The sequence below is a fragment of the Carcharhinus amblyrhynchos genome, chromosome 20 (assembly GCF_965287045.1).
Source record: "Carcharhinus amblyrhynchos chromosome 20, sCarAmb.v2.hapA, whole genome shotgun sequence".
Lineage (NCBI taxonomy): Eukaryota > Metazoa > Chordata > Chondrichthyes > Carcharhiniformes > Carcharhinidae > Carcharhinus > Carcharhinus amblyrhynchos.
The window spans coordinates 32,497,955-32,519,449 of record NC_137343.1 but is presented as its reverse complement, the minus strand read 5'-3'; positions in this window follow the sequence as shown (position 1 = coordinate 32,519,449).

The window sequence follows — 21,495 nt, the reverse complement described above, 5'->3', positions numbered from 1 at the left end:
CTTTCAACAGAGACTATTTTTAGGAATGTAAGTGTGAGCTGTTTACACGTTAACAGCCACCATCTCTTCAGAACCATTAATAGGCTTTCTTCACACAGGGTGAGTCATACACATACATGACAGTTCCTTTATCACCTTGTACGTGATCATCCTGAACAAGCAATCAGCAACAACTTAAATTTTTATAGAGCCTTTAATGCAATAAAATGTCCCAAGATGCTTTAAATGAGCGTAATAAAACAAAATCCACCAAGGTGACAGTGCTACACCCACCAAGGCCTCAGATCAAGGAGACACCCAGGCACAGGTGAGCATTCGTGGGAAAGGGGGGGGGTCACAAAATGTGGTTCACGGCCTTCCCTTTCCAATACTGGCTTTCTTAATTAGGGACTACACTGCCTTTCATAAAGGGACCTCCACCGGAGTCAGCAAGCAGACGTGTCAGGTTTGCACCCTCCTCATCCCACCCCTCCCACCACTGGGTTAATATCAGCCAACTGTAAAACAATATTCTGCCCCCTCTCCTTTCATCTCCCCTATGCACTCTATGAACAGTATGCTTTGTCTGTATAGCACGCAAGAAACAAAACTTTTCAATGTATCCCAATGTATATGACAATAATAAATCAATTCAATTCAGTCTAAAGCCTTGGTGGGATGAGGATGGTGGGCAATGGGACAGGAAGGCTGACCGAAGGCCTTGCAGCTATGGATTAAATCAGAGTGGAGGCAGGAAGGTTGCAGAGTCTCCACCTTCACTGACATTAATAGAACACACAACACAAGGTGTGCAACAGTCTTTTTTTCAGTCTTTCACATAAATTAGCTTCTTCCTGAAAATAACATAATATAAACGTTATCTCACTAAAGCTTTTGAAAGACGTACTCTTATTTTTCTGAGCAATTTCAGAGAGTCATAGAATCCCTACAAGGCAGAAGAAGGCTATTTGGCCCATTGAGTCTGCACCGACCAGAATCCCATCTTATTCCCCTACCCCTACATACTTACCTCCGACACTAAACGGCAATTTAGCGTGGCTGCTCCACCTAACCTGCGCATCTTGGACTGTGGGAGGAAGCCAGAGCACCCGGAGGAAACCCATGCCGACACAGGGAAAATGTGAAAACTTCACACAGATACTGACCTAAAGCTGGAATTGAACCCAGGTCCCTAGCGTTGTGAGGCAGCACCGTGCTGCCCCGAGACATTTTATTACATTAAAGGCTCGATAAAAATTTAAGTTGTTGCTGATTGCTTATACAGGATGATCACATATAAGGTGAGAAAAGAACTGTTGTATATGTGCATGACTCACACTGAGTGAAGAAAGCCTATTAATGGTTCTGAAGAGATTTGCTGGAAGTACTAAAAACCAAAGAAAAATATTGAGTCAGTATAGCTGAATGAACAGCATGATGTTCTCTGGAAAGCTAGGCACCTTCACAGGCATTGCATCAGTAGTTTTGAAGTGTAGTCATTGTTTTTGTGCTCAGTCTTCTGGATTAGACTGAAGCCTTCATGTGAGAGGTTTAATGATGGGACTATAAAGCAGAAAAGACAATTCAGTCAATACATTTAATCATATTATTCTAAATGTGTGAATTTAAAGAGAATTTATTGTATGTTAACACCTATTTTGGACTCATTTAAAAGGCAGCAATCCTTTTTCTTAGGAAGTATTTTAAGTAATTTTTGGAAATCTAGTTGCCACATTCTTCAAGCAAATGGTAAAATATCCCCAGTGTATATCAGCAACTATTGTGTGTCACAGTTTGACACCATGGCATTGAAAACGATTCACCTATTTGATAACAGATGCTTCTGGTGCTTACAAGCTTTCAATAAAATGCACACCCCACGCTCTGAATTTAATAGATAGGGACATGATGCAATAAAGACTTTTTATTGGGAGCACAATGTTAAGCAAATCAATCCCTTTATCCAGACATACAAATTATACAAATGCATAGACAATGAATCAACATCTCACCAAATGTCTTCTTGAAAGGAACTTCTCACAAAAAGCACAATCATTATTGAAGATATGTTGCATACTGAGGTAGATCCTACAGCCAGATGTTGAGCTAGCCTTAGATCCATATGGTGCACTTTGAAAATGTTGTAAACCATGTTTCAACACCTCCAGAAATTCCCCTTCCCATTGGTAGAGCTCTCTTGCTTACATTGTTGTGATTTCACTCACAAGAGGAAACAATAACTGAATGCAGAAGCTAAGAAATGCTTCCTTCTCCTACTTCCATTCAAGTCATTTCCATCGACCCTTCTGTAATGATGCATGCTCACAGACTTTGTAAGGAACACAAGATTCCTCTTCATGTCCAATATTTCCAAGTTTATTTTGAAATCTTTAATTCCTGCATTTCTTCCAAGGGAAATCCATCATGTTCTTGCTGGACATAAAAATTCACTCATGGAGCCTTCATTTCTACTTGTCCTAACTTCAGCCAAGCCCTTTTGGACTTCACTGTCCCTACTAGTCCTTCAAGTCAGGTGATCCTCTTCTGCTGTGTTATCCTTAAAGGGATGATCACAACATCTATCGATCAAGTAAACTTCAAGAAAGTCCATATATATATATATATATGGTATATATATGTAGATATATTGTTTAAAATTAGGGACTGATTAAGATCCTTTGCTTAAGAGCCAGACCAGAAAAATCGATTGAAGGGCACTAAGATAGGAATGGAAGTGAATAAGATTGGCAGAGCTGACAAATTACTACAAGTCCATAAAATTACTGTAGATGCTGGAACCTGAAACAAAAGGGAAAATGCTGGAAAATCTCTGCAGATCTGGCAGCATCTGTAAGGAGAGAAAACAGCTGACTTTGAGTCCAGATGACCCTTTGTCAAAACTCATCAAATTTTTGACATCAGACCATGCAAAGGTCCATTGACCTCAAAAGGATTTTCTCTTCTTGGGGTGAGCGTGGCCAGAAAAATCCCACTCAACGTTACGAATCAGGGTGACCCTTCAATGAAAATCATTGAGTCCCTACAGTGCAGAAGAAGGTCATTCAGCCCAGTGAGTCTGCACTGACCCTCTACAGAGTGTTTTACCCAGGCCCACTCTGTGATCCTTCATATTTATCTTGCTAATCCCCCTAACTTATGCATCTTTGGATACTAAGGGGCAATTTAGCATGGTCAATCTAGCTAACCTTCACATCTTTGGACTGTGGAAGGAAACCGGAACACTTGGAGGAAACCCACGCAGACAAAAGGAGAACATCCAGATTTCGCACAATCAGTCAAGGCCAGAACTGAACTGGGTCACTGGCACTGTGAGGCAGCCGTGCTAACTGCTGTGCCACTGTGCTGCCCACTGAAAAGGGTCATCCTGACTCAAAACATCAGCTCTATTCTCTCTCCACAGTTGCTGTCAGACCTGCTGAGATTTTCTGGCATTTTCTACTTTTATTTCAGATTCCAGCAACTTCAGTAATTTGTTTTTACTAGACTAACACCTGGATTGGGTGGCTTATGAACATGTAACATGCAGACAGATTAATTAGGAGTAGGAGTGGACCATTCAACCTCTTAGTTATCCTATGAGGAAACATTGGACAGCCTAGGTTTGTATTCGTTGCACTTCAGAAGAGTGAGAGGCAACCTGATTGTAACATATAACATCCTAAAGGATCTTGACTGGGTGGATGTAGAAAGGATGTTCCCTCTTGTGGGATGATGTAGAACAAGGGACCACAGTCTAAAAATAAGGGGTGACACACTTAAGATAGATGAGGAGAAAGCTTTTCCCTTAGAGGGTTGAGAGTCTTTGGAACTCTCTTCCTCAAGAGGCAGTGGAACAAAGTGTTTGAATATTTTTAAGGCAGAGGAGAATGGATTCTTGATAAGCAGAGGAGTGGAAGGTTAAGTGGGGTAGATGGGAATATAGAGTTGAGATTATAATCATATCGGTCATGATCTCATTGAACGGCAGAGCAAGCTTGAAGGGCAGAGTGGCCTACTCCTGGTCCTAATCTGTAACTTCGAAGGAGACAATGTCAACTTTGGAAAATGATATTCAGTGAAAGATTTGTTAGTTGTAATACCGGGAGTTTGAATTGGGATAGCATTTATCATCCATTAAAGTGTTCTTTAACAAGTAAAATTTCAGCATTCCAGCATCCGCGGTAACTTGCTTTTACTTGACTAAAACCTGGATTGGGTGGTTCATAAACTTATAACATGCAGATAGATTAATAGGAGTAGGCCATTCAGCCCCTTAGTTATCCTATGAGGAAATGTTGGACAGACTAGGCTTGCATCCACTGGACTTCAGAAGAGTGAGAGGCAACCTGATTGTAACAATCTGTTACAATCACTGCTCTCACCACTATAAACTTTCCAAATTCATAAAGAAATCTCATTGGCTTTCAGGCAGACCCATGACAGAATTAAGGCGATTCAATTTGATTAGAGGAAAAAAAATGAGATTCTGAAAAAGAGTCAAAACACAGAGAGAGACAAAGCAAAGTAGATAGAATTGTCTAAACATAGGGAACATCTTTTCGCAGCAAATGGAACGGGACAATAATGTGGCTATACTGCTTAATAAGTACTTGTCCTTATCCTGTGTCTGCAATGGACAGCAGAGAAATATTGTCAGTTCATTTTAACCTTGTTTACCCAAGGAATGAAATAGTGCTTGAATCAACTGCTCGGAATTAAGTACACTACCCTTTGCTTATCTTTCAGTTTGCAATGCAGCAGTTTACATAAAGGAGATTAGAATTTGACTCGTTGTTGAGATATCCACTATGCGCATGGTGCTCATCTCAATGATGTCATGAAAAGACAGGCATTATTCTGTGATATAACTGTAAATCAAATGAAAAAGATTGAGAATCAGCAATACTTTCATTCATTTACAATCCTGATAGGTTTCCAGACATGGTTTTGGTAGATCTGCTATTTTACTCATACTCTGTTAAATAAATGGCATTCATTGCATTGAGGTCTAACCTCAAAATTGTCATCATATCCGCTAACAAAGGTAGTGAGGTTGTTGTTTGACATACCAACTTCTACCTCGCATAGACTGAGTGCCAACTCTCTGTCCCTTCTGCCCACCTCCCGCTGGACCATGGCCCCAATACCGAATATCAAGCCATTGTTTCCAGGACTGATGCTAAGCTCATCTCCTCTGGAGATCTTCCTCCCTCAGCCTCCAACCACATAGTACCCCAATCCCAAACAGCTCACTCCTACCTTTTTCCAGGAGTCCCCAAACAGGGCTGTCCTAGTAAGCCAGAACAAAACAAAAACAGAACCATTAGCGGGTTAAATAAGTCCAGCACTGAGATGGACTGATTAAGGAATTAAGGGTTATTGGGATAAGGAGTGAAGCAGGAGTTGAGGATCATCACATCAGATCAGTCATGACCTTACTGAACAGCCGAGCTGACTCGTTGGGCCAAACGGCCTATTTCTGCTGTTATGTTACGTGATCTTGTGGAGTGAGAAAAACAGAGTGAACGTTTCAGAAATATAGCACTTGCTGTTTTTTATTTCAGATCTCCGGTATCCACAGTATTTTGCTTTTTTTTAAGTGTCCTGGCAGAACCATCATCCTATTCCTGCTCCACTGAGTTACTGTCTTCCTATCTTTCCTTCACTTGTCTAGTCTTTGTACAACTACATCTGCAGCTCGCCTCACCCCCTATATCATTTCAACAATTGCTAGTTTCCTGGCCCTAATTCCTCTTCTTAGCTATGGACATCCAATCCCTCTACTCCATCGTCTCCCACCAGGACTCTCTGAGGGCTTGCTGCATCTTCCTTGGACAGAGGCTTTCCCAGCTCCCAGCACCCTCTGTTTGAACATTCCTCCTCTAACTTCTTCCTCCAATTAAAAAGATAGATAACTGCATAGTCCTAGTTATGCCTGTCTTTTTGTGGGGTATGAATTTCAACTCTTCCCATACCTTTGCTTGGTCCATCTCCAATACTTCCCTTCCTTGTCACCATTTCTGAAGGTAAGCTGTCTACTAATATTTATTGTAAGCCCACTGACTCCCCAGTTACTTTGATTATACTTCCTCACACCATACACCCTGTAAGAATTTAATTCTATTCTCCCACAGAGATGGCACTTTGGCATAATGGTAAGCACTGCTGCCTCACTGCACCAGTGACCTGGGTTCGATTCCTAGCTCGGGTCACTGTCTGTGTGGAGTCTTCACGTTCTCCCTGTGTCTGTGTGGGTTTCCTCCAGGTGCTCCGGTTTCCTCCCACAATCTAAAAGACGTGCCGGTTAGGTGCATTGGCCATGCTAAATTCTCCCTCAGTGTACCCGAACAGGCGCCAGAGTGTGGTGACAAGGAGATTTTCACAGTAACTTCATTGCAGTGTTAATGTAAGCCTATTTGTGACAAAAATAAATAAACTTTAAATACTCTGTCTCCATTGCATCTGTTCTGATAATGAAACCTTCTCTCCAACATTTGAGAGGTTTTCATTTTTGCTCCACTGAGGGTTCCCCCACCAAGTCCGATCCATTTCCCACACTTCTGTTTTCATCCCTTCCCCTTACTTCAGAATCATGATAGTGTCACATTTGTTCTTGCTTTCCACCCCATCAGCCTCCACATTCAAAAGGAAATTTAGTTCTGCCACCTCCAACATAATGCCACCACCAAACAATCCTTTCCCTCCCCTATCTGCATTCCTAAGAGACCATTCCCTCCTTGAAACCCTGGTCCACTCTTCAATCAACCCAACACCTTGGCCCTTTTTACAGCAATCGCAGCAAGTGCAGCACCACCTCTCCGCTCACTGCCCAAGGCCCCAAACACAACCCCCAGGTGAAGCAGTGATTTATTCATGACCCTTTATATTTTATATATTGTATTCACTTCTCATAATGCAGACTCATCCCTGGGAGCCAAAAGCAAACTGGGTGACTCCATCACTGATGCATAGTGGCAGCAGTGTATACCATCTACAAGATGTACCACAGGAATTCACCAAGGCTCCTTAGACAACCCAACAAGGACAAGCGCAGCAGGAATATGGGAACATCATCACCGGAATTTCTCTCCAAACCAATCGCCATCCTAACTTGGAACTAAGTCTCCATTTTTTCACTATTGCTGGGTCTCTTTCCCTTAACAGCGTTGTGGGTGTACCTACACAACATGGATTGTAGCAGTTTAAGAAGGCAGCTCACCACAACCATCTCAAGGGCAATTGGGGATGCACAACAAATGTGGCCAAGCCAGTAACACCCACACCCATGAATGAATAAAAAACAAATTAAAGTTTATTTATTAGTGTCATAAGTAGGCTTGCATTAACACTGCAATTAAGTTATCGTGAAAATCCTTTATGTCCTCCCAATCTCTCTCAACTGGATGAAGGTAGATAACAAGGCTAGTCTTTCCTTTTCTGCTTGCTTTGAAACTTTTAATAAGGTACCGCAATCAGGGATAGATTAAAAAGAGACATAAACTGAAAATATTTTACATGTGATCAGTGCTTCTTACTTCAAGATCTTCAATTTCCCTCTATACAAAGCAATTTGGGAATTGGGCAAAAACTTGGGTTACAAGGTCTTACTAGTAAATTAGTGTTGGTTCAATGATGATACAAAAGAGAACGATTCTCAATGATCTCTCCAGAGAATGATTTCTATGAGAATTGTCATAATCCCAGCTCCTCATTACCAGTGGAGGTCAAATTCTCTCAGGTGATCACAAAGATCTAGGGAGATCAAACTGGAAGGAAAGCTTTATTTCATACTGTGAAAGGCAATGTTAATATAGTTAAATGACATGCTCAAACTGAATTATATATTTATGACGCTGCCAATTTGATTGCATTGGTCCAAAACATGGAGAGTTTTCTCCTCCTGAACAGGAGGACCCTGCCTATTTGCTTGCTTGTCAGAATTATAACATCAGTACAAACCCTGGACTGGGCCTTTCTGACTTGAGATGAGACGACTGGTGTTTTGAATTTAAATATGTAATGCAGTAGCTATTCTCATGGGGCCAGTGTGCTCAGGTGATGGCTGTACAATAAGGGACATCTTTAAAAAAAATTTCCCTCTGGGGCCTTTATCAGAAATTCCTCCACATCTCGAGTGTCGATGTGCCAATAATATTTCTGAGCCTCTGTGCAGCTATCTGTCGACAATCTGATGTGGATGACAGGCTGACCTTGCTCATTTCCAGGTAAATCAACAATTTTACTGGATTCCAAATCAATGCTATTTATTTAAATTACCTCCAGAACCCCTTTGTACGTAAACCAGTGAAAAATAATTTGGATCACCTTTTTGATATTTCTTTGTGCAAAATATGAAACGTAAAGACAGAATTGGGCAGAAATTGAGTTAAAAGGCCTTACTTGCCCAATTTCCGTCTTTAGATTTCGTATTTGAGACTTCAGGCTGGGATTTTCCGATCCCGCCAAAGACAGGAATCACCGTGGGTGGGACTGGAAAATTTGAAGAGCAGCCAAAAGACTATTTGAATATCGGGGAGGAAGTCCATATCAAAAGTCTGACCCTAAGAGATAAATTTCTTTTTCCTGGACCTGGAATCTCCCGAGTGTGGTAAATACAGGAAAACCAGGTAAAAAGCAGTATGTGTGTCCAATGGAGACTACAGTAAGTAGTCTCACAACACCAAGTCCAACAGATTTATTTGGTAGCATGAGCTTTTGGAGTATTGCCCTTCAGTGCCAGCAACGCCACATCATGACAATGGAGACTAGTTCAAGTAGCTTGATGGGAAACTGGGCAGCATCTTCCCCATTCAAGTTTCCTTATATTTTGTGAGAATGGATGTTTTTAGGAAATATTGTCTTACTCTGTGAAGAAGGCTGCGTGTGTGTGTGTGTGTGTGTGTGTGTGTGCAAAATATTTAATTAAGCTGGAGAAAGGTTACAAGAGACAGTTTACCTGGGAGGTGAAAGGATATAGATGTAAGGTATGTGCATTAGTAATGAGATATTATGGTGTGTTTGAGGTACAAATAAATAAATAGGTTGGATCTAACATTTAGATACATAGAGAGTTTGTTTGAGTATCAGAGAAGTCAGAGGTGACAAGAAACATTTCACAAGAATTCAGTGAGTAAAGAAAAGAGGGTATATTACATTTTATTGACCTGAAAGCAAAGACAAAATAGGAACATGAAAGATTTTGGGTGCAAACTTTCAGCGGTTCATGCCTTGCTCTTGCTGCAGCAAGGACGGAGAATTTGGAGCCCAGCCAAATCTCCAATCACTACAGCGGGACCAGAAAACCCCACCGGCACAAACAGAGGTAAGATTCCGGCCTTTGTACTTGGAAGGATTTGAGAACAGTGGAACCTATGAAACTAAGGAAAAAAGTTATTTTAAAGGTACTGTGGACAGCTTAGGTGTTGTCTGTGTGAGAAAGGCCTACCGGAAATTGTTCTGGACAGGGAGGAAGAAGATGGGAAATTTGAATCAACCATCCGGGCAAGCCAGAAAAATCCTTGGGTGCGAAGAGCATTCTTGTGTCTGAAGGCTCCTTGGATTTCCAGAGCAAAGGGAGTTGGAGAGGTCATGTATTGCCTTTATCGAAGCAATAGCAGCTTTGCCTTGGGTTAGATTACTGGATTTTTATAGTTAAACATCTGTGAAGGAGCATTGGTGTTTACTTGTGGGTCTGACCAGTTAGGGAGTCTTTGGGTTGGGGAGCGGGGGCTGCTGGTGGAAACGCGGTGGTGGTGGTGATTTGTTACATTAATTTTAACAATGTAACCATAATCTTGTATGCTTAAGTTTTCTTTCATTCTTGTTAATAGATCTTTTACTTTTAATTCCAAGAACAACAGAAGTATTACTGGACTTATTGTTGCTGAAATCAGTATGTTTTCTTCTCATTCTCAGGGGTGAGGTGGGGGGGTGGGATTGGTGGGGAAGGGTATGGCCAGGAAACCAAGATTCCCTCTGGCCACTGTGGTCATAGTGAATTATTGTGCCCAGCCATAGGTGCAGGAACAGGAAATGCTACCATTTTAAATTGAAGTCTCTATATGGGGCCAAAGATTGCAGTTCACTTTATATCCTCCTTTAGCTTTTCCCCTTGACTGGTCTGCCTACTAAAATGCAGTAATATCTTTACATTCCCATTTGACGTTGCTCCAACTCACCTCATCAGGACTGTGGTAGTTAAATAGCCAATTTCCCTCCAACCCCTCTCCTGTTTTCCCTATCCCCAATCTCTCATTTCAATCCAGGTTTTTGATGCTGATTTGAAAGCAGACATGTCCCAGAAGGACAAATACAAGAAAAGGAGATCTTAAAGCAGCCAGGATTGAAGTCGGGAGGGATGGTTCATTTAAATATCACACTGCCAAAAGGATAGAACACTGATTGGTGGGACTGCATTGGTTGGAGTGAGAAAGGGCAGAGAGAGGAAAAAGGGATGTAATTAAATAGCATTGCTCTGCTGATGAAAACTGGGTCTAACAGGGATTATTCCTACTTAATTAACTGCAGTTTTTCTTTACTTCTTTCATGGGATGTGGGCATCAATGGCTGAGCCGGCAGTTATCACTCACCCCTAATTGCCCTCGGGAAGGTGGTGGTGAGCCGCCTTCTTGAACTGCTGCAGTCCATCTGGTGTGAGTGTACCCATAGTGCAGCTAGGAGGAAGTTCCAGGATTTTGATCTGGGAACGGTGACAATGGGGTAGAAGTTGGACAAGGATCATCTGGACTTGAAATGTCTGCTCTTTTTCTCCTTACAGATGCTCCTAGACCTGCTGAGATTTTCCAGCATTTTCTCTTTTGGTTTCAGATTTCAGCATCCGCAGTAATTTGCTTTTATCCAAGTTGTGGTGGCGTGTGGCTTGGAGGGGAATTTCTAGGTGGTGGTGTTCCCTTGTATCTGCTGCCCTTGTCCTTGCATGTGGCTGAGGTCATGGATTTGGAAATACTATCAAAGATGCCTTGGCAAGTCACTAAACATACCAGATCTATGTTTTATGATTGCGGTAAGTAATTTTGCAGACCAAGTCTGAATATATAGATCACTGTTAATGTGGACCCTCTAACATTAATTCTACATTAATAATTTCTATAGGTTTGTTAAGGATCTGCAGAATGGATGGATGTGACCAATCAGGCTCTGGCAGCTACTTTAATGTGGTACTTCTGAGAGTTGAGTTTATTGTGATTGGGATGCTGGCAGGTTTATTTTTACAACTGGCACAGAAATTTATGAATTAAAGAATTGGTTGAAAAGTGAATGAATTAGGATTGATTGAAGTTACTTACCTCATTGCTTTAAGCCACTTATTGTCGCAGCTGATTACCTTAGGGACCAATTTCTAATGGGAGTCCATTACATCATCATATGTCCAACAACAGGAAAAGTACAGAAAAGCCCAGAAATACCCATTTAAATGAAGCACCTGGGAAGGTGATGGCCTAGTGGTATTATCACTGGACTATTAATCCAGAAACTTAGCTAATATCCTGGGACCCGGGTTCGAATCCCACCATGGCAGGTGGTGGAATTTGAATTCCCAATAAAAAAAATCTGGAATCAAGAATCTACTGATGACCATGAAACCAATGTTGATTGTCGGAAAAACCCATCTGGTTCACTAATGTCCTTTAGGGAAGGAAATCTGCCATCCTTACATGGTCTATCCTACATGTGACCCCCATGGCCACAGTACTGTGGTTGATTGTCAACTGCCCTCTAGAGGCAATTAGGAATGGGAAATAAATTCTGGCCAGCCATTAATGCCCATGCCCTTACAAATGAATTTTAAAAAAATTCATACATGTTCTTCCAATGCTGCTGGTCCCATCCCCTGTAAGCTACATGGGAGACAAAATGGGTGGAGTTGCAGTTGGAACAAACCTCATGTTCCACTTTTCTAAGAGGAAGAATTGGAAATGGAACACTTGGGCTGCTGAGTTCAATGATATGAGTCAGCCTAGGCGCAGCAAAGTTGAAGCAGCCCGAGTTAATGCAATAATTTAAGTTCCTTATATCACTGAACTCATAACCAATGTTTCACTGTCATGATGATTTTATTGGGAATCACTGTTTAAACAACAATGTTTCAGACTTTAACAGAATGAATTCAAACAGTTGTTTAAATTATTTACAAATGTTAGTAGCGCCATCATTTTGAAAGGGTATTTTGGGGTTGGAGCTCTCTCTATGTCGGGCATCAGGAATCCAGGACTTTAAGGGATTTTACGAAACAAAGGGGTGTTACAATGGTTTTTATAAACGCTAACTGATCAGAGAGGTCCTGAAGGATCATTTTGCAGCTCGAATTGGCCTAAAGGGAGAATTAGTGTTCCATCTGTTCATAAAGTAGAAAACTGATAACTTCAATTTGTACTCAAAGCTTCTAAAGATCTAAATATGGAAATGAGCTGAATCAAGAGTGGAGAATCTCATTTCAATGATTGTTCTTCGCATCCTTGCCTTGCCAGTGAGAGTCAGTTAGCTATTCAACTATGGAGGACATTATCTTGGTCCACATGCATTTGCTAGTCCAAGTTACTAGATGTGACTCAGTATTGGGAATCCCTTTTAAATTTACTCCTTGATCTCCAAGAATCATTACCATGTCTAGTTATGGCTGTAGTCATGGCTGAGATCCGGTGATTCAAAGACTGATCATACATGCTGGCAGAGTTTTCCCATCCCACTGCAGTGAACGGAGCTTTCAAGTTTTTAAAGTTTAAAGTTTATTTATTAGTATCATAAATAGGCTTACATTAACATTGCAATGGAGTTACTGTGAAAACCCCCTAGTCACCACACTCCAGCACCTGTTTGGGGACACTCAGGGAGAATTTAGCATGGCCAATGCACCTAACCAGCACATCTTTCAGACTGTGGGAGGAAACCAGAGCACACAGACGAAACCCACACAGTTACAGGGAAAGCGTGCAAACTCCACACAGACAGTGACCCAAGATGGAAATCAAACCCAGGTCTCTGGCACTGTGAGGTAGCAGTGCTAACCACTGTGCCGTCAAAGAGATTTGGCTAGCCGCCAAATTCTCCAACCTCACCGCAGCAGGTGTGTGGCTTAAATGGTAGGTAAGATCATGCCCTTACAGTGCAAAAAAAGTCCTTCGGCCCATCATGTCTACACCATCCATTAAGCAGGAAAAAAATCCAGGTCCTTCCTTCTTGTATGCCCAAACATTGTACTCTGTGCTTTCATTATCTGAGTCTAGCCATTGAATGCTTCTTCAGATTCCTTTGAATACCAATCTCCTTAAATCAGTCACTTGTCCTCAATACATGAAGGCAGTGGCAAAGTCAATAATAATTTATCCATTTTGGCAGAAAAAAAATGGAAAAAAAAATTTACCTAAATGGAAAGCAAATTCAAAATGCATCTGGACAGAGGGATCTGAGTGTCTATGTTCATGTACACAAAGTCAGTGTATAGATGCAACATGTAATAAAAAAGGCAAATAGGATGTTTGCGAAAGAACTGGAGTACAGAAGTAGTGAAGTGGTGTTGCAATTGTATGGGGTGTCGGTAAGACCGCATTTGAAAAGTTGTGTCCAGTTTTAGTCTCCTTATTTGAGGAAGGATGTTGTGGTATTGGAGGCAGTTCAGAAGAAGTTCAGCAGATTGATTCCAGGGATGAAAGGCTTGATGAATGAGGAGACATTGAACAGTTTGAGCTTATGCTCGCTGCAGTGTATAAGAATGAGAGGGGATCTGATCAAGATGCACAAATTTTTAAAAGGGATTTAAAAAGTGAATGTAGACCAAATGTTTCCACTTATGGAGCAATCTAGAACAAGAGGTCACAGATATAGGATGAGGGGTGGTAGATTTAAAACTGAGATGAGGAATTACTTCTCGCAGAGAGTAGTGACTTCGTAGAACTCGCTGTCCCATAGTGCGGTGGAGTCTGAATCACTGAATGGTTTCAAGAAGGAGATAGATATATTTCTGATTTTAAAAAAACATGTTAAAGGGATATGGGGGACAGGTGGGGAGGTTGATTTGAGATCAGGGAGAGATCAGCCATGATTTGAATGAAGGGTGGAGAAGCCTGTAGGGCTGAATCTGCCTACTTCTACTCCTAATTCCATTGTTCCTATGTTCTGTGGGTCAGTGTCTCTTTAAGAGTTTTTTTTTTAATCATGATCTCTGCAGCTTTCACAGTCAGTGTTTCTCAGCTCACAGCCTTCAGTGATGTCATTGCTGGGAGGAGAAAAAAACTGTGTGCCGGTCAGGTGATAAGAGTTGCTTTTAGTTTTGTTTTGGCTGCAATGTTAGAGGCATAGCTGAAAGAAGTCTCTCTTCCTGTTTTTATTTTGAAAGTTTTACCAGTTAGCTGAAAGCACACCATATTGTCATCCTGCAGTAAAAGATGTGTTTTGGGGAGTTCAGACTTCAAGGTACTCTGAGTTTTCAAGATCATTTGAAATCAGCATTCAACCCAGAAAAATGGATTCCAGTAATAAATGAGCTTTACCAGTGCAGTGATAAATCTGTTTAAAGGGTTTTGTATGTTGGATGTTGGTTTTCATTGAGACATCTAATATTATATACAAATATATAAAATCATTGAGTTATATATTATAGTGGTTGTTTTGTTTCTTGTTTGTAATTAATAAAAGTTGTTGCTAATTTTCTTCCTATACCTGTTAACTATGTTCTTAAATAAACTTTTGATAAAAGCTCCCTAATGGGTCACTTAAATTATATCCAAAGTGAAACATCTCATGCTTATTCTAGCCATATTCAAGATGCAAAATTTATGATTCAGGCAGGCTTCATAAAACACTTGAGTTTCTAACCTGAGCCATAACAGTTCCCAATAATACAAAAATGCTCTACCTCACAGCATTTAGAAATAAATAGCATGGGATATTTAATAAATCCACAGAGAACCCCACTGGTCACTATAGAGACCATCAATGGTGTCCATCCATTATTGTTATTCTTCACGTTGTAAAGCCCATTTTAAATCCAGTTGATTACTTTGCTATTAATTACATGTCCTTCTGCATTCCTTAGCACTCTCAGATGGAGGGTATTGTCGAACAATTTCTGAAAGTACAAGTTATTCCTCATCATCTAAATGAATGATTTCCTAAATAATTCCAACACATTCATCAAGTATAGCCTATTGCTAGACTGTTCAATTGCACGATTCTTGTGGCTTCTACATTCTGGAAACGATCTTTCCTGGTCTTAATTTTGCTATTTTTGGGTGAAAAATTCAATTCAAATTAAAATTGTTGCAATTTTTTCGATTGAGATTGTCAGAGAACTTTTTATTAAACAGCTCAGACTGAAAGAGAAATATTTCTCAGATTTGGTTCAAGTTCAGGTGTTATTGATAATTCTGGGATTTGACAAAATTTCCTGTATTGAATTTGACTCAGATTGGGCTAATGAAGATAGACATGGGACCTTTGATGGTTTCAGTTCAAATTACTATGTTTCTGGATTTGATTTAAGTCAGGATATTGGTTATGGTTTCTTCTTGGGATACAGTTCAGACTCAGGGGCATTATTATTTTTGACTAGGATTCAGTTCAATTCACATTCCGTAGTCATTGAAGATTTAGTGTAGATTCCTTGAAAATTGAGCCCCGGTGATGTGGAATTCAAGGCAAGTTCAGTGATATTCTGGAATCAAGTTCAAATAGAGATCACATCCATTCTCTGCACAGTTTGTATAATAGTTCATGTATTAAAATCCTACTTATATTGATTATTTTGTTTCAAGAAGAACTTTATCCAGTGGATGTGTTAATGTACTGTCTAATCACAGACTCACCAGAGGTCTAAACTGGAAGCAATGCTTTCTAACATCATAAAGCAAATAAAAGATGCAGAACTGTTCGAAAACTGGATGATGAGTAAATGAGTTTTATATTCCTAATTTCAAAAAAAAATCAACTTCAAATCTGCAAGTTATGTTAATAGAATCAGAATAGAATTATAATTTTTTTGGATGTTCTAAGTCTTTGGGAGAAAGTTCCAAGAGTTGAATTCACGGGAAAACTGGAGTAAATCACGTTGGTTTTTCTCAGTGCAAGTTCACACTAGAATCTCCCACACTCTGTGCAATGCAGAGGCCACCCGCATGAATATCACTAGATTTCAGGGGGCGGGGCTTATTCCCACCCTGGAGGCTGATACTTCAGGGCCTCTACGCATGCGCATTGGCCCTGAACTGTCATCCTTCCTCTTGACTGGCCAGCTCGGTCACTGGCTCACTCACCTGATGAAGGAGCAATGCTCTGAAAGCTCGTGATTCCAAATAAATACATTGGACTATAACCAGGTGTTGTGAGACTTCTTACTGTGCTCATACCAGTCCAATGCTGGCATCTCTACTTCATGCTATCTAAAAAAATTACTGCAGTGGAATGGGAGAATCACCCCCATAGAATCGTTATGGTTCAGAAGGAGGCCATTCGGCCCATTGAGCCTGCAGCGACAACAATTCCACCCAGGCCCTATCCCCATAGCAGTATTTATCCTGCTAATCCTGTTGAAACTCAGGGGCAATTTAGCATGGCCAATCAATCTAACCTGGGAATTGGACTGTGGGAGGAAACTGGTGCACCCGAGTAAACCCACACAGACATGGGAAGAACATCCAAACTCCACATAGTCACCCAAGGTTGAATTGAACCAGGGTCCCTGGCACTGTGAGGCAGCAGTGCTAATCACTGTACCACCCTGCTGCCCTAAATCTAAGTGTGGTGCAATTCTTTTCTTGGCTCAGTGCGAGATGATATTTTCTTTTCTCTTAATATATTCCATAAATGATAATTTGATTATGATGTGCAAAAATTGTAAATCCTCCATTCTGTTCCTCGGCTTAGCAGATGAATGGTTGCCCCAGCGCTGGCTTCCAAGTTTCATTATTTGCATTGGGATGCAAAGTAATTATTACCTTAAAGTCTTATTTTAGTTACAAGAAAAGCAAACTTTTAACAGCCAGAGAAAAGCATAAGACAAGAGGTGGAATTTTCCCAACTGGGCACCAAGACCCATGGTGGGAAATGTGGAGTATTTCCCCCTGGGAAGGCCAGTGGGAAAAAGCACCAAATCTTCCAGACCCAACCTAATTAATTATGCAACCGAGTGTTTTGCGCCATGAATTCTGTGGCGGGGCTGGTCTGATGGTATGAAGCCAGCCATCATATCTGGGCACCATGTCGAAAGAGCACCAAACATCACTGATGCATGAGTGACGAAAGAAGGTGGCCCTCCTGAAAATGAAGATGGAACTCCAGGAGCACCCTGAGACTGGAAGACAGACCTTCTAAGCAAAAGGATGGTTCGCCAAGGAACATTCTGATGTTGGAAGATGGACTACCTCCAGGACACAGAATCTGCAAAATCCATCTGTAAATGCTCCCCACCCCACGCACTGCTGTGGTGTCCCAGGGTCCAGGATTGCTGGCAACCTCCATCTTGAACTCAGCAGATAGCCCCAAGCATTGTACAGGTGAGTCCCAACATCTGCATGCCACATTGTTTCAAACATGTTGCCAACCGGTGTGTTTTCCCACTGGCATCACAGAAAATCAAGCATGGGCGCTTGGGCCTCCAGCTGAATCTCATTAGCGGAAAGCAAATAACGTTCATGCTGGTCTCCAGCAGGTCTACCAATCTGTCATGCTGGATACCAGCGGAAGATCCCACTCTATATTGACGCTGACATAAAACTGACTTTTCGGCCTCCTGCCAAATTCGACCCTGCCCCCACTACCAAATTCAACGCCCCCATCCACCCTCACGGTCCCGTCCCATCCCCCCCCATCCCGCAAAACCAACTGGCATGGTCTTGGGAGAATTCTGCCCAAGCATTTTTAAAAATTTTAGCCCATTTTGGCATCCTGAGGTCATGAAAGACATTAAAGAAATAAAAGTTTTCCTTTCCTTTCTCATTCAAAATAATATTCTTGAAATAACCATTCATGGTCTTAATTTTGATGCCTTTGGGTGAAATTCGATTTAAATTAAAATTGCACAAATTTGTCAGTAGCATTTTATTCAGGCTATGATGATCAGAGTACCTTTTCTTAAATGGCTCAAACAGAGAATGAAATAAGCAGGGTGGGTGGCTTCATTAGGCAGGACCTGAAATGTTATCTTCCTGGAAGTAGGTTCTAATGTAGAGGTGAACTCTCTCCGTGGCGGCTGGTGCCTTATGCCATTCTGTGCCAAGTTCATCTGCAAATCCTCCTTGTATTAAAATATTTTGTAATTACACCCTACCTTCATGATAAAGCCAGCAGCGCACCAGAATCTCATGGCGCCCGATTCACTTTCGTTTAAAGGTGACTTGAAACAGTCGGCGTTGTGTTGGAGGCCAGCAGTTTAGTTTGTGGCATGAGGGTGAGGAAGAAAAGAATGGCATCTTTCACAGAAGCTCAAGACTGGCAAGGGTGAGTTAGTGAAGAAGTGTTGGGTGGGTGAAGTGGGAAGGGGCATGGAAGATTAAAGTGGGAAGGAGACTGGCATCCAGGGTGTAGTGGGGCTCAGTGGAAACAATCAGGCATGGTAAGAAAATGAGAGTTCTGAAGGGTGGTGTCGGTACTGTCCACATGTGGCTCCATCTCAGGATGTTGGCTGGCAGAGTTCATGGAATTACTGTGCAGAAGAGGCCATTTGGCCCATTGCGTCTGCACCGATTCTCTGAGAGTGTACCTTACCCAGGCCCCCTCCCCCGTCCCTGCCCCCATAACCCCACACATTTACCATGGCTAATCCATCTAACCTACACATCTTGGGAAACAAAGGGGCAATTTAACATGGCCAATCCACCTAACCTGCGTCTGTGGGAGGAAACTGGAGCACCCAAAGGAAACATTCTCCCCATGAAGGCATGGAGAGTCACCTGAGGCTGGAATTGAAACCAGGTCCTTATTAGTGTTACAAGTAGGCTTGCATTAACATTGCAATGAAGTTATTGTGAAAATCCCCTAGTCATCACACTTTGGATCCTGTTCAGGTAACACTGAGGAAGAATTTAAGTTTAAAATTCATTTATCAATGTCACAAGTAAGCTTGCATTAACACTGCAATGAAGTTACTGCGAAAATCCCCTAGTCGCCACACTCTGGCACCTGTTTGGGTACACTGGAGGGAGAATTTAGCATGGCCAATGCATCTAACCGGCACATCTTTCGGACTGTGGAGGGAAACCGGAGCACCCGGGGGAAACCAACGCAGACAAGAGGAGAACGTGCAGACTCCGCACAGACAGTGACCCAAGCTGGGAATGAAACCCAGGTCCTTGGCACTGTGAGGCAACAGTTCCATCACTGTGCAACCATGGCACCCATTCATGCAGGGCTTTGGGTTATCTGCTCTGTAAGCGATCTCACATTTACAATGTGTAGAAGGGATGATCAGATGAATCTTCAACCATGCCCCACAAATTGGAGAGCAAAGCACTGAACACTGATGTGAACATTCTATAGAGTAAACACAAAAGCACATGAATGTTTCTACCACGATAAAGAAATATCCCTAATTCCCCTGAAACCATCAATGGATGCCAACCATGAGACATACCAATATGCTTAGCTCTCTGACTAAGCTGGTCTCAACCAATTACAATGATGCACACCTGATAAAATGTGAAACCAATGTAATGGGAAACACTTCCAAGTGAAATTTTATTTTGAAGGAACACCTGTGTCACCTTTGCGCTATCAGGAGTTTTTTTTAATGGCACTGGAGTTAGACAGGAAAGTTGTAGCCATGATAAAGTGTCTCCATTTGCCTAGACTCTTTGGGGTCACTCTCTGACCTCGCTGCACGTGGCGCAGATCACGTTAATCCCGGAGAAAAGCGTGCGGGCCAAAAAAAAAATCAGTTCTGTGTCCAGCACAAATCACTTTGAATTAGTCCCAGTCCCAGTCTAATGGCGCAAACTGGATCATGCCCAGAAAGAGCGCCAGGCTGATTAGCATATTTAAAGTAACATTTAAATATCCATTGCCCATTTAGCACCGGGTTCTCCCAGTACCCATAATCTGACAACCTACAAGGCGAGGTGCAAGCACAGTGAGAATCACTACTGGTCTCCACTAGCAATGGCCACAACAGGGGCTTGGTAACCATTGAAGCCACAGGGTGGTCAAGAGCATGGCCAAGCAGTTCCCACCGGACACAGGGGCAGTGCCAAGGGTGTGTGGCCACAGTGGGGTTATAATGGGGTCATACAGGGATGGAGCATTTCAGGGGACCCATTTCGGGACCAGGCAGGGGGACCCATATCAGGGGTCAGGCGGGGGGACAGACTGGGAGGGTCCCGGTCAATGACCCCTGTCAGTCGGGGGACTGTGAAATCAAGGCACCCTTTTGCAATGACGGCCAAGCGCTCTGCAGCCAGATGCACTGGCATGTTTAGGTCTCCCAACCCAGTACTGACCCTGACCACATCTTAGCTGCAGGACTCCAAAACTAGCTATGACCCAAACTGTTATTAAACAGTTACAACACTGGCAGCTACCCAACAATGTGCAATATTGCCAGGTTTTTTTATTTATTTGTTCATGGGGTGTGGGTGTTGCTGGGTGGGCCAACATTTATTGCCCATCCCTGAGGGCATTTAAGAGTCAAGGGTCTGGAGTCACATGTAGGCCAGACAACTAAAGATGACAGTTTTCCTTCCCCAAACAATATTACTGAGCCAGATGGGTTTTTACGACAATTGGCAATGGTTTCGTGGTCATCATTAGACTTTTGATTCCAGAATTGTATTGAATTCAAATTTCATCATCTGCCATGGTGAGATTCGTACCCAGGTTGCCAGAGCATGACCCTGGATCTCTGGATTACTAATCCAGCGACGACACCTCCACAGCACCATCTCCCTGTTTGTCTTGTCTACAAAATGGGGAAAACTAATCTGGACAGTTATCAGCCTATCAGTCCACCCACAGTCAGCAAAGTGATGGAAATTGAGCCAAACAAGCAGCTCTCACTCAGCAATAGCTTTGTCACCAATGTTCATTTGGGTTGAACCAGGGCCACTCAGCCAAGTTGAAGAGGTGAGGTGAGAGTGATTGCCCTTGAAATCAAGTGCATCAAGGAGCTCTGGCAAAATTGAAGTCAAAGGAAACCAGAGGGAAAACTGCCCACAGTTGAAGTCATACTGACGGCAATGGTTGTTGGAGACCAATTATCTCAGCACCAAGGCATTGCTGCAGGAGTTCCTCAATGGACAGTCCTAGGCCCAAATATCTGTAGCTGCCTCATCAATGATCTTCACTCAACAATGAGTTTAGAAGGGGAGATGGTTGCTGCTGATTTCAGAGTTTAGTACCATTCACAACCTCAAAGATAATGAGGTACTCACATGCAACAAGATCTGGACAACTTTGAGTTGAGTAATTAAAGACAAGGAACATTTGCACTACATTGGTGGCAGTCACTGACCATCTCCAACAAAACAAAATCTAGTCATCACTCCTTACGTTCAATGGCATTACCATCTCTGA